This window comes from Motacilla alba, chromosome 24 (assembly GCF_015832195.1).
Source record: "Motacilla alba alba isolate MOTALB_02 chromosome 24, Motacilla_alba_V1.0_pri, whole genome shotgun sequence".
Taxonomy (NCBI): domain Eukaryota; kingdom Metazoa; phylum Chordata; class Aves; order Passeriformes; family Motacillidae; genus Motacilla; species Motacilla alba.
The window spans coordinates 3550785-3560718 of record NC_052039.1 but is presented as its reverse complement, the minus strand read 5'-3'; positions in this window follow the sequence as shown (position 1 = coordinate 3560718).

Here is a 9934-nt window from a genome sequence, read left to right as displayed (position 1 = left end):
TGGCCTGGAACACTTCCAGGGATGGGGCAGCCACAACAGCTTAACAAATGTTACATTTCTGTTTATGAAAAGGCTCTTTGGTGAGCTGGTAGCCATTTAAACAGCTCCCTAATATAGTGCAGTCCCTCACAAAGGCCAGCAGTGGATTTGCAGCACCTGAGATGGATGAGATGGCTCCTCTGCTTTCACCAGGAGCAATTTATTTACAGGGTGAGGCTGTCAGCCCTGCATGAACGCTGCCAAAGCTGCCAGGTCTGCAGGATGAGCTTTTTGTTGGGTTTATATTTCCAGCTCCAGCCAAAGCAGCCCTGCCTGGGCCATGGCTTTGCTCTGAGAAGGATGAGATGGTCCAAAGGCAGCCCCTGTTCTCTCTGCCAGCTGGTGCTGCCTGGTGTGTCTGGCACAGTGTGGGATGGCTTGGAGCAGGAAGGAGCACTGCAAAGGTGGAGCTGCTCGTGCCTCCACGGAGACCAAAGCCTGATATTTCTCTTTAGCTGGGAATTAGCTGGGGGAGTGACTCACTCTGCTGTTGAGGCAGCTAATGCTGCCTGCAGAATTATCCTGGCCGCTGCAGCTTGGACTCCTCACTCACTCTGTTCCAGTTACTCTTGGCCCTGTTTAGGATCTGTAATTTGGTTGATTTTGCTTTGCTGCTTGCTAAGCTGCTGAGGGGATCAACAAGACAGGTGGGAGGAACTGTTGGGAAAAATCAGAGATTTGTGGCATTGCCAGAATTCCAGAGCTCAGCCTGGCCTAGCTTGTGGCCTCCTTTTTTCACCAGGAGAGATCAAACACCATGAGCTTTGGATCTGCTGTCTGTGGCAGATTAATGTTTCTGTTCCTCTCGAGCCCGTGGCTCAGAAATAATGACCTGGTGAGAGGCACATCCAAATAGTCCATAGAAAGGTCAGGATAACAATTACAGGAGTGCAATGAAAGCAATTAAGTATTCACAGCAGCTTATTCCTTGGTAAGGGTGGAGATATCCCATTTTGGAGAGGAGCAGAGGTCAGGCAGCAGAAAGGTGAGGAGCATATTTGATGTGGCAGGGAATGAATTCCCTGGCTTGAGCAGGGTGAGTGTCCTTCTCATCTGTGCTCAGGGCTGGGCAGGAGCAGGGATCAGCACAGATTAGGGAGAATCCCTCTCTTACACCTGCTCTGAGGGCTGTGAGGTGAAAACCTGCAGGACTTTGTGCTGTGGACAGGCAGAGATTCTAACCAAACATTTCTGGCTGATGGTAGAAGTCCTTGGGGAGAGGGAGCAGCAGCAGGATGGTGGAGCCTCCTCAGCAAGGAGGGGAAGGTGCACACCCTCTGTGGCTTCAGCATCTCATCCTGGGCTGAAAGGAGCAGGATGGGAGCATTCCTGGGATAAGTGGAGCAGGATGGGAGCATTCCTGGGCTGAAAGGAGCAGGATGGGAGCATTCCTGGGCTGAAAGGAGCAGGATGGGAGCATTCCTGGGCTGAGTGGAGCAGGATGGGAGCATTCCTGGGCTGAGTGGAGCAGGATGGGAGCATCCCTCACTCCACAGGCTTTATCTGCCTCGCTGCAGGCCTGTTCCTTCAGCTCTGCCAAAGGGTTTGCAGCCTGCATCCTCTGCTGTGCAAAGGCAACGTTTTGCTGCCAAGGTGATGGTGTAACTGAGATTGAAGGCCTGTGTGTGTGCAAAACCCTGCAGTGTTTGAAATGGAAGTAGGAGCAGTCATCCTCAATCTGCTCTTTTTTTTTTTTGTTGGTGTATGATTCTCAGGGGGGAATTCTGTGCCTCTAAAAGAAAACACATTTCCCGTGCCAAAGGTCAATGTTGGGGCACTTCTGGGGGCAGGGACGGTGTGTGCAGGGCAGGATTGATCCCCCAGGGCTGGGTGAGCAGGGGCGTGCCCAGCCCATCACCTCCATCCCTGCCAGGGCTGAAGGGCTGAGGGAGCAGGCTGGGTTTATGTGCCCGGTGTTTGGATCTGCAGCCGAGCTGGAAAAAGGATCCCAGTGCCGGGGTTCTCAATCCTCTGCTAATCACAGTGCCCGAGGTGAACGGAGCCTTTCTCCAGTCCCCTGGTGATGCTGCCCGGGGCTGGGAGGCACAGCTTGGGGTGGGGACAGGCAAGGAGAGCTGCCAGAGCTGTCTGGGGCTGGCCAATCTCCTGGTGCTGCTGCTCTGGGATGTGGGAGCTGCTCTGGGATGCTCTGGGCTGCTCTGGGATGTGGGAGCTGCTCTGGGATGCTCTGGGCTGTGGGATTTGGGAGCTGCCCTGGGATATGGGAGCTGCTGTGGGATGTGGGAGCTGCTCTGGGGTGCTCTGGGATGTGGGAGCTGCTCTGGGGTGCTGTAGAAGCTGTTCTGGGATTCTGTGGGATGTGGGAGCTGCTGTGGGATGTGGGAGCTGCCCTGGGATGCTGTGGGATGATGTGGGAGCTGCTGTGGGATGTGGGAGCTGCTGTGGGATGCTATGGGATGATGTGGGATGTGGGAGCTGCTCTGGGATATGGGAGCTGCTCTGGGATGTGGGAGCTGCCCTGGGATGCTGTGGGATGTGGGAACTGCTGTGGGATGTGGGAGCTGCTGTGGGATGTGGGAGCTGCCCTGGGATGATGTGGGATGTGGGAGCTGCTCTGGGATGTGGGAGCTGCCCTGGGATGATGTGGGATGTGGGAGCTGCTCTGGGATGTGGGAGCTGCTCTGGGATGCTGTGGGATGATGTGGGAGCTGCTCTGGGGTGCTGTGGGATGATGTGGGAGCTGCTCTGGGATGTGGGAGCTGCCCTGGGATGCTGTGGGATGATGTGGGAGCTGCTGTGGGATGTGGGAGCTGGAGGGACTGCAGTCACACTCCCTGCTGCTGAGCCCGGGCTGCTCTGTTTGCTCCTCTCCACAAGCAGCCTGCTGGCTCCCTTCTCTGTGGTGGGATGTTTGTTTAGCAGCAGTTTCACCTTTGTTTCTGGAGCCCGGAGCAGGGCTGGGCAGAGGCAGAGTAATTAAAGTTTGTTCACACAAAGGCGCTCGGTGACGAGATGCAGTGTTGCTGAATCCACAAGGGGCACAATTAACTGATAAGAGTAAACTAATTGTTATTCATATTAAATTAGGGCACAGGTGATTTGGAAAATCTATAGACACTCCCATATGCTTTGCAATTTTGCATTGCAGATTATGGTTTTATAAGGCCCTTCTGGGATTCGGATTAGAGAGGCAGAGTGTGGAGCTGTATCTAAACTGAACATACTCCTTCCTGATTAACTACACGATAAAAACATAAATGTGACCATCAGAGGATTTATCACTGTTTGCATACTAATTTTTCTTCTCCAGGCACGAACACAACAGGGGTTTTTTTAATATATCCCAGTGATTTTGTTTAGTGGCAGCTTGGTAAAACCAGACGGGTGACGTGATTGCTGTGCTGTCACATAAGGGTTTGGAGCTGGAGGTTGATAGCAGGGAGTGGGGACATGGCAGGGACACAACTGCCACAGGAGCTGGTTCTTTTGGCAGGGACACAGGGACACGACTGCCACAGGAGCTGGTTCTTTTGGCAGGGACACGACTGCCACAGGATCTGGTTCTTTTGTGCTGTGCCCCCACAGTCTGTGGACATTTGCAGGGCTGTGCTCACCCTGCCAGCATGAGGTGAGGCTGCAAAGAGGTGTAGTCTCTCCACACAGCCTGGGAAAGCCAGGCAGGAGCTTTTGGAGCAGTTCTGTATCAGGCTCTGTTGGTTTAAAACATCTCTGAAATGAATATTTATAAATGGGACACGAAAAAAGAATCTAAATTGCTTGTGTGATCTTGGGACGGGAGATATTATGATTATTTATGCGCTTCTATGTCTCGCTTTATCAGTTCATTGTGTTGCAATCCCAGAGTGTCACAAGCTGCTCTTGAAGAAGGTTCTCTCTCAGTAAGAGCCAAAACTGCCTGGAGAAGCAGCGGTGGAAAATGTGGGGACAGCAGAGCAGGAAATGGGGCAGAGGACGTGCCAACAGCCCAGCTGAGTGTTAAAGGAGAGAGAGATGCAGGTTGGGACTGCCTGCTGAGCCTCCTGACCCCTGAAAACAAGGAGTCGGTGACTTTTGTCATCCTGGAGTCCCCATCTGGAGTTGTCTCAGCACACCCAGAGACCCAGCAGTAATTCCTGCAGGTGTTGGCTTCCCCTCCTCCCTTCTCGAGCTGTGGCATCCAGCAAAGACAAGAGCTCCTGACCTGTGTGAGGGGTGCGAGGAGCGTTGGGAAATGGAGCTTAATCAAAGAGCAACGTGGGGAGAGCTGGTGGTGTTTGTTTGCTAAGAGGGTGCTTCCCAATAAATTAAAGCCCCTCAGAGAACAGTTTGGGGTGTGATTTAGCACCCTCTGAGCCGTTCTGCTCCCTGAGCATTCTCTGCCTTGGATCCCAGCCAGGATAACGACTGGGGAAAGGCTGGAGCTGGACAAGGAGCTGGGGGTTATTGCAGCACTCTGCCAACTCCCAGCAGTGTGTTAAACCATTTCCCCCTGGATGTTCCCCTGAGTTCAGCTCACCTGTGCTGGGTCTTCAGCCCACAGAGAGTTTCTCCCAGGAGGTTAAGGAGCACCTCTGTGTAGGAATGGGCTCCCTGTTGAGAGACCAAACTGTCCTTTGTCTCCTTGAAAAGGAAAAAGCCCAGAAGTTTCTTTTCTCAATTAGGTAAAAAGACACCTCATAGGACCTGAGGGACTTCACCTCACACTTAAGGATGGCCAATTGGACAGGAGGCAAAAGGTCCCACCCGAGCAATTCACTAGGAAAAGAAAGAAATAAAGGAACTAATTGCCTTTGTGGGGTGCAAGAACCTCTTGCACCTGGTTCAGTTTTTCTCTGTAAAGAGTTTTATTATTTTGCCTTTTATTAAAACTTTTTTGTTTCCAACACTGCCACAGAAGCCATCCTGCTGATTTTATGCCTTCTAAGGCAGCTGAGCTATCTTGGGTGTGATACAGGTCTCCAAGAGCTTATGAGACCTGACTCAAAGAGTCGCTGTATCACCTCTGTCCACGGGGAGCTCCAGGCACATCTGTCATCCCCCGGGCTCCGAGCTGATGCAGGCTCAGTGTCTCAGCAGGGCTTGTGACAGAGAACAGGGGCTTGTGTTAGGCTGAGGTGCCTTTACTGGAGGAAATCCCTGTGGAAAAACGCCAGGCTGGGGCTGGATTGCAGGGGAGAGCACCACCTGCTGATACAGCACCACGGCTCCTCTGGGCTCCTCAGCCTCTGACCTGCTCCTGAACGTGCTGTGTGCCGCTCTGAAGGGTCCTGCACCTGCAGATCAGGGAACAGACTCCTCCTCCATCCACTTCCAGAGCCCTGGAGGGGTGGGCAGCTCCTCCCTGCTGCTGGGGAAGAACGTGTCTCCCTGCCTCTGAGCCTGCTGGTATGTGGCCCTTGGTGAGTAACAGCCAGCACAGCAGGTGCTTGTTGGAGGGTGTTTGTGCCCAGTGTGCAAACGACAACCGGAGCAGGAGCAAGGATCTGTTCAGAGAGTGGGAGGCACTGGGGGGGTTGAAGGGAGCACCATGAACAGTGGGCTGGGGGGGTTGGTAGGATGGAGGATGCACACATATTTTCAGTTTGGTTTCTGGGTGTGAGCAGCTACAGCCACTGTGGGAAGAAGGGGAGTGGTGTTAGGTTGGCAAAGTGGCCAGAATTTGGCACTTTTCCCTCCACAGCCTCTCCCACAACCTCTGGTTTGTCATGCAGGTGAGAGGGACCATCAAGAGACACAGACACACACACACAGAGGCATTGCTCCACCCCTCTGGATGAAAATTACAGCATGAGGCAGCCAGAGCTGCTCCTGGTGATCAGAGCAGCAGAACAACCGTGCAAAGCCACTGCTCTGACATTTGTTACAAAGACACTGCCCTGGCATTTCCCAAGGCTGTCCCTTTGAACCAAGCTCAGGGCTGGGGCTAAGGAGCTCAGGCCTGGGTTTCAGCATCTGGCCCATGTCACTGCTCTCCCCCTTTCTGCAGGCAGTCCTGTCTCCAGTCTGGCACCACAAGGTGATGAGAGCCTGGGGAAATTCCCTGAGGGGAGGAAACTCCCGTGCTCAGGCAAGAAAACAGGCAGTGCTGCTGAGGTGAGAAGCTGTGGCTGGGGCAGCAAACAGGGATCTCTCCAGCTGCTCCCAGCCCCGTGTCTGTGTGTGTCCTGCTGAAGCATACTGTCCTGGATTGCCAAGCAAATTCTATTTGCCATCTGCATGGCAGCTGGCTTCTGTTCAGTGGCAGTTTCCCTTATCTCTTCCACAGCCACTCCTCCCTCTGGGGGAACATCTGCTGATAAGAGGCCATTGAATGTCCCTGCACGGCTGATAAGAACTGCAGCATCCCCCTGGGAGATGGGAGCCCAGAGGGAGGAGCCAAGCATTCCTGCCTGGATATAATCTGAGACCCTGGAACACCAGCACAGCTTCTCCACTGGATTCCCAGAGGAACAGCAGCTGCCTCTTCTTCCACTGGAGCTTCAGAGGAAGACTCCACCCTTCTCCAGGATCCCTGCTCCAGCAGAACCAGCCCTGACACTCCAGGAGGGCTGCAGCCACAATTCCAATGGCACTGCTGCCAGCACCCTGACCCACAGGGTGTCAGGCTGTGTTCTGACTCTGGCAGTGTTGGTTTACTTTACTGCATTGTTTATTGTATCCTTTTATTTTCTTCCCTAGTAAAGAACTGTTATTCCTGCTCCCTTATTTTTGTCTGAGAGCCCCCACTTAATTTCAAATTTATAAAATTCAGAGGGGGAGGGTTTACATTTTTTCCATTTCAGGGGAGGTTTCTGCCTTCCTTAGCAGACACCTGTCTGTCCAAACAGACACACACCCTGCTGTTTACTGAGGCTGCCCTGGTGCTGCTCCTTTGCCTCTCGCAGCCTTGGCTGATGAGCTGGTGGCTCACTGGAGAGAGGCACCGCTTGTGTCCGTGCCTGGCTCTGAGCTTGGATGCTCCCAGCACTGCCAGATGGCAGACACAGGGAGAGGAGAACAGGGAGCTCCAGCTCTGCTTCCTCACAGGAAAAAGCCTGGAGGGAGCGTGCCTGCCCCTGGAGGGAGTCTGCTGCTGCCTGGCTGCGGAGTTGGGAAGGGCGAGACAGAGCAGGGTCAAGGACTGAGCCCAGGGTGGCTGGGGCAGCACGGGATGTGGAGCTGGGAGCATCTCCTTTAGGTTTGCACGTGCATCCAACCTTGTGGAAACAAACCTTACATAAATCTAGCCAGAAGCACAGCATTAATATTTAAAAAAATGACATTTAAGGTATCGGATGTGTGCTGCGCTCTCCAGCAGAGCGTCTCTGTGTCTGCGTGTGCGCGCTCACGCTCCGGGCTTTGTTTTCCTTTTATAGTGGATTGTTGTGTGTATGTATTTTACTCGGGGTGTTTTGTGCTATAATAAGAAGGGGGAGGGAGCAGGGAAATGCTGCTCGGTTTATACACGCTGCTGTCAACAGCGATGCTGCCTCTTCCAGATTCACATCCTCCCTGAAGCTCCTGGGTCCAGGCAAAGATTTCCCCTTCATCCCAGGGTCCTGCAGGACTGCAGAGCCTCTCCTCCCACTGCCCTCTTGCTGGCCCTCTCCTGGAATTTGGCCCAGGGGAGTGTGGCACAGCCCCATGCAGCGTGCAGACAAGTGGATATGTGAAGGTTCAAAGGGACAACCTTGGGAAATGTCAGAGCAGTGTTTTTGCATGGTTGTTCTGCTGCTCTGATCACCAAAAGCAGCTCTGGGTGCGTCACGCTGTAATTTTTGTCCACAGGGATGAAGCAATGGCTCTCTATGTCCCTCCTGTCCCTCCTGAGCTTCCTTGATACTTTTCCCAATGCTTTCCACCTTTGTGAGTCTTCTGAGGCTCTGGTGCAGGACTCAGCCTGAAATGTTACTGCTCATCCATAATTTTATAAATCTCAGGTGTAGCACATCTCCTTCCCCTCCCCCCTGAATTTTGATGTGTTTAGGTTTTGTGGCAGGAGCATTTTTATTCGTCTTCTCCTTTTTTTTTTTTCCCTTCCCTGAAATATTCCATGAATTTGCCCTTTTCTCATTCTGATATGGGCCTCAAGGGACAGATCCCTTCTATCCATCTCCAGCATGCCATAACAGCCTGGGACACGCTGGAAAAGCACTGGGTCTGAATCCACCCTTTTGATATAAGTGGACATTATGCATTTTTAATAGACATGGAGCTCAGTGAAACCCTTAGTACTAGCTGAGCTGGCACAAAATTCCCAGGCAAGGAGTCTTTGGAGTTGATCTCTCCCTAGGTACCTTGCAGAAAATGAGACCAAGGACAAAAAAAGGCCACGTTCCCTTTGATTGCAGGAGCTGCTGTGTTTTGCAGAGGGGGCGGCTGAGCAGGAGCTGCCTGGCTGTGCATGAAGGACTCTGGGCTGGCAGCCCTTGTTCATCCTGTTCTTCCACAGAGTAGGTGCAGCTTGCAGGGAGAGGCTGCTTAAGACTCCTTCCTTCCAGCATCACCCTGGACAGTGTTTCAGCGTGGCCCGGAGGCATCATCTCCCTGCTTTGTCCAGCACAGGCTCAGCAAAGCTCATTTCCACCTGAGGCAGTGGTGTGGAGCCCTCCAGCTCACCCCACTCCAGGAATAAGGAGTGTGGGAATCCCTGTCCCTCTGAAGGTGCTTTGTCAGTGGGCCTCCATGGCTGATCACTTGTGGGTAATGTTTGGATTTCCAAACTTCTCAGCAGAAATCTCTGCATCCCCTGAAGATGCACAAGTTAAAGCTGGAGTCTGAATGCTGCAGGTTCAAAACCAAAATGTCCAGTGAAAATGGTGGGAATCCCTGGCAAAGATCACTGAGGTTGCTCCATGCTATGGATCTCAGATCCCTGTGTACTCCAGCTTTCCCCAGCCACCAGAATGATGGGGTTTTTTTACTTTGTTCTTCCTTTTTTGGTAAAGCATAAGTAAATCTGTCTATACCTACAGGTTTCCATGGCACTGTAACCTTACAGAGAGGGAACAGCAGGGGAGGATCTGTGGCTCTGTGCACGTCCACTGTGGAACAGGAAGAGATAAATGGTGGTACTTGGAGGGGACTGATGTGGTTGGAAGCAGCTCAGGACAGGTGAAAGGTGCCTCGCCCCCAAGCTCAGCAGTGACCTTTGGCTCAGGTTAAACTGCCCAGCTGGCATTTGGAGACACACCCACTGTGGTGTTCAGCCTGCTGAGCAGGGTCAGCTACTAAAGGGCAGGATCAGCAGATAGGACCTCTGCTCTCCGTGCCCCCTCAAGCCCTGCCTCCTCCAAGTGATCTCCGAGGAGGAAGGGAGCATCCCTGTGGTTCTGTGCATGGATGGAGGTCACACATGGGTCCTGTGTGCCTGCTGGGCTGGCTGCAGATGTCACAGCTCAAGGACAGCCCTAGTCACATCCAGAGCCTCCTTCCCATGGGAAATCGCTCCTGCTGCCCTTTGTCCAGTGCCAGGACCCTTGGGCAGCCCCCAGGAGGGACGTGGGGGTGGGTACTCGGTGTTTGGGTGGGGATGCAGGGAAGGGCAGTGGGATGAGGTGTAAGGAGTGCTGCCCACTGCTCCCAAAGCTTGGCTGGGCTCAGCTGGGAGCCATCAGCATGGACATGGGCAGAGAGGAGCTGAGGGGGCTCCTCTGAAGAGCTGGAAGTGGAGCCAAGCTCTGCCTGCTGCCCCTGGATGGGACCCTCACCTCGCACCTGACACAGGATCACCTTCTGAGCTTCCTCTGAGCAATGCTGAGCCCACTCGCCAGCCAGAGCCTCCCCATCCCCATCCCCATCCCATCCCAATCCCATCCCATCTCATCCCATCCCAATCCCAATTCCATCCCATCTCATCCCAATCCCAATCCCATGCCATGCCATGCCATGCCATGCCATGCCATGCCATGCCATGCCATGCCATGCCATGCCATGCCATGCCATGCCATCCCAT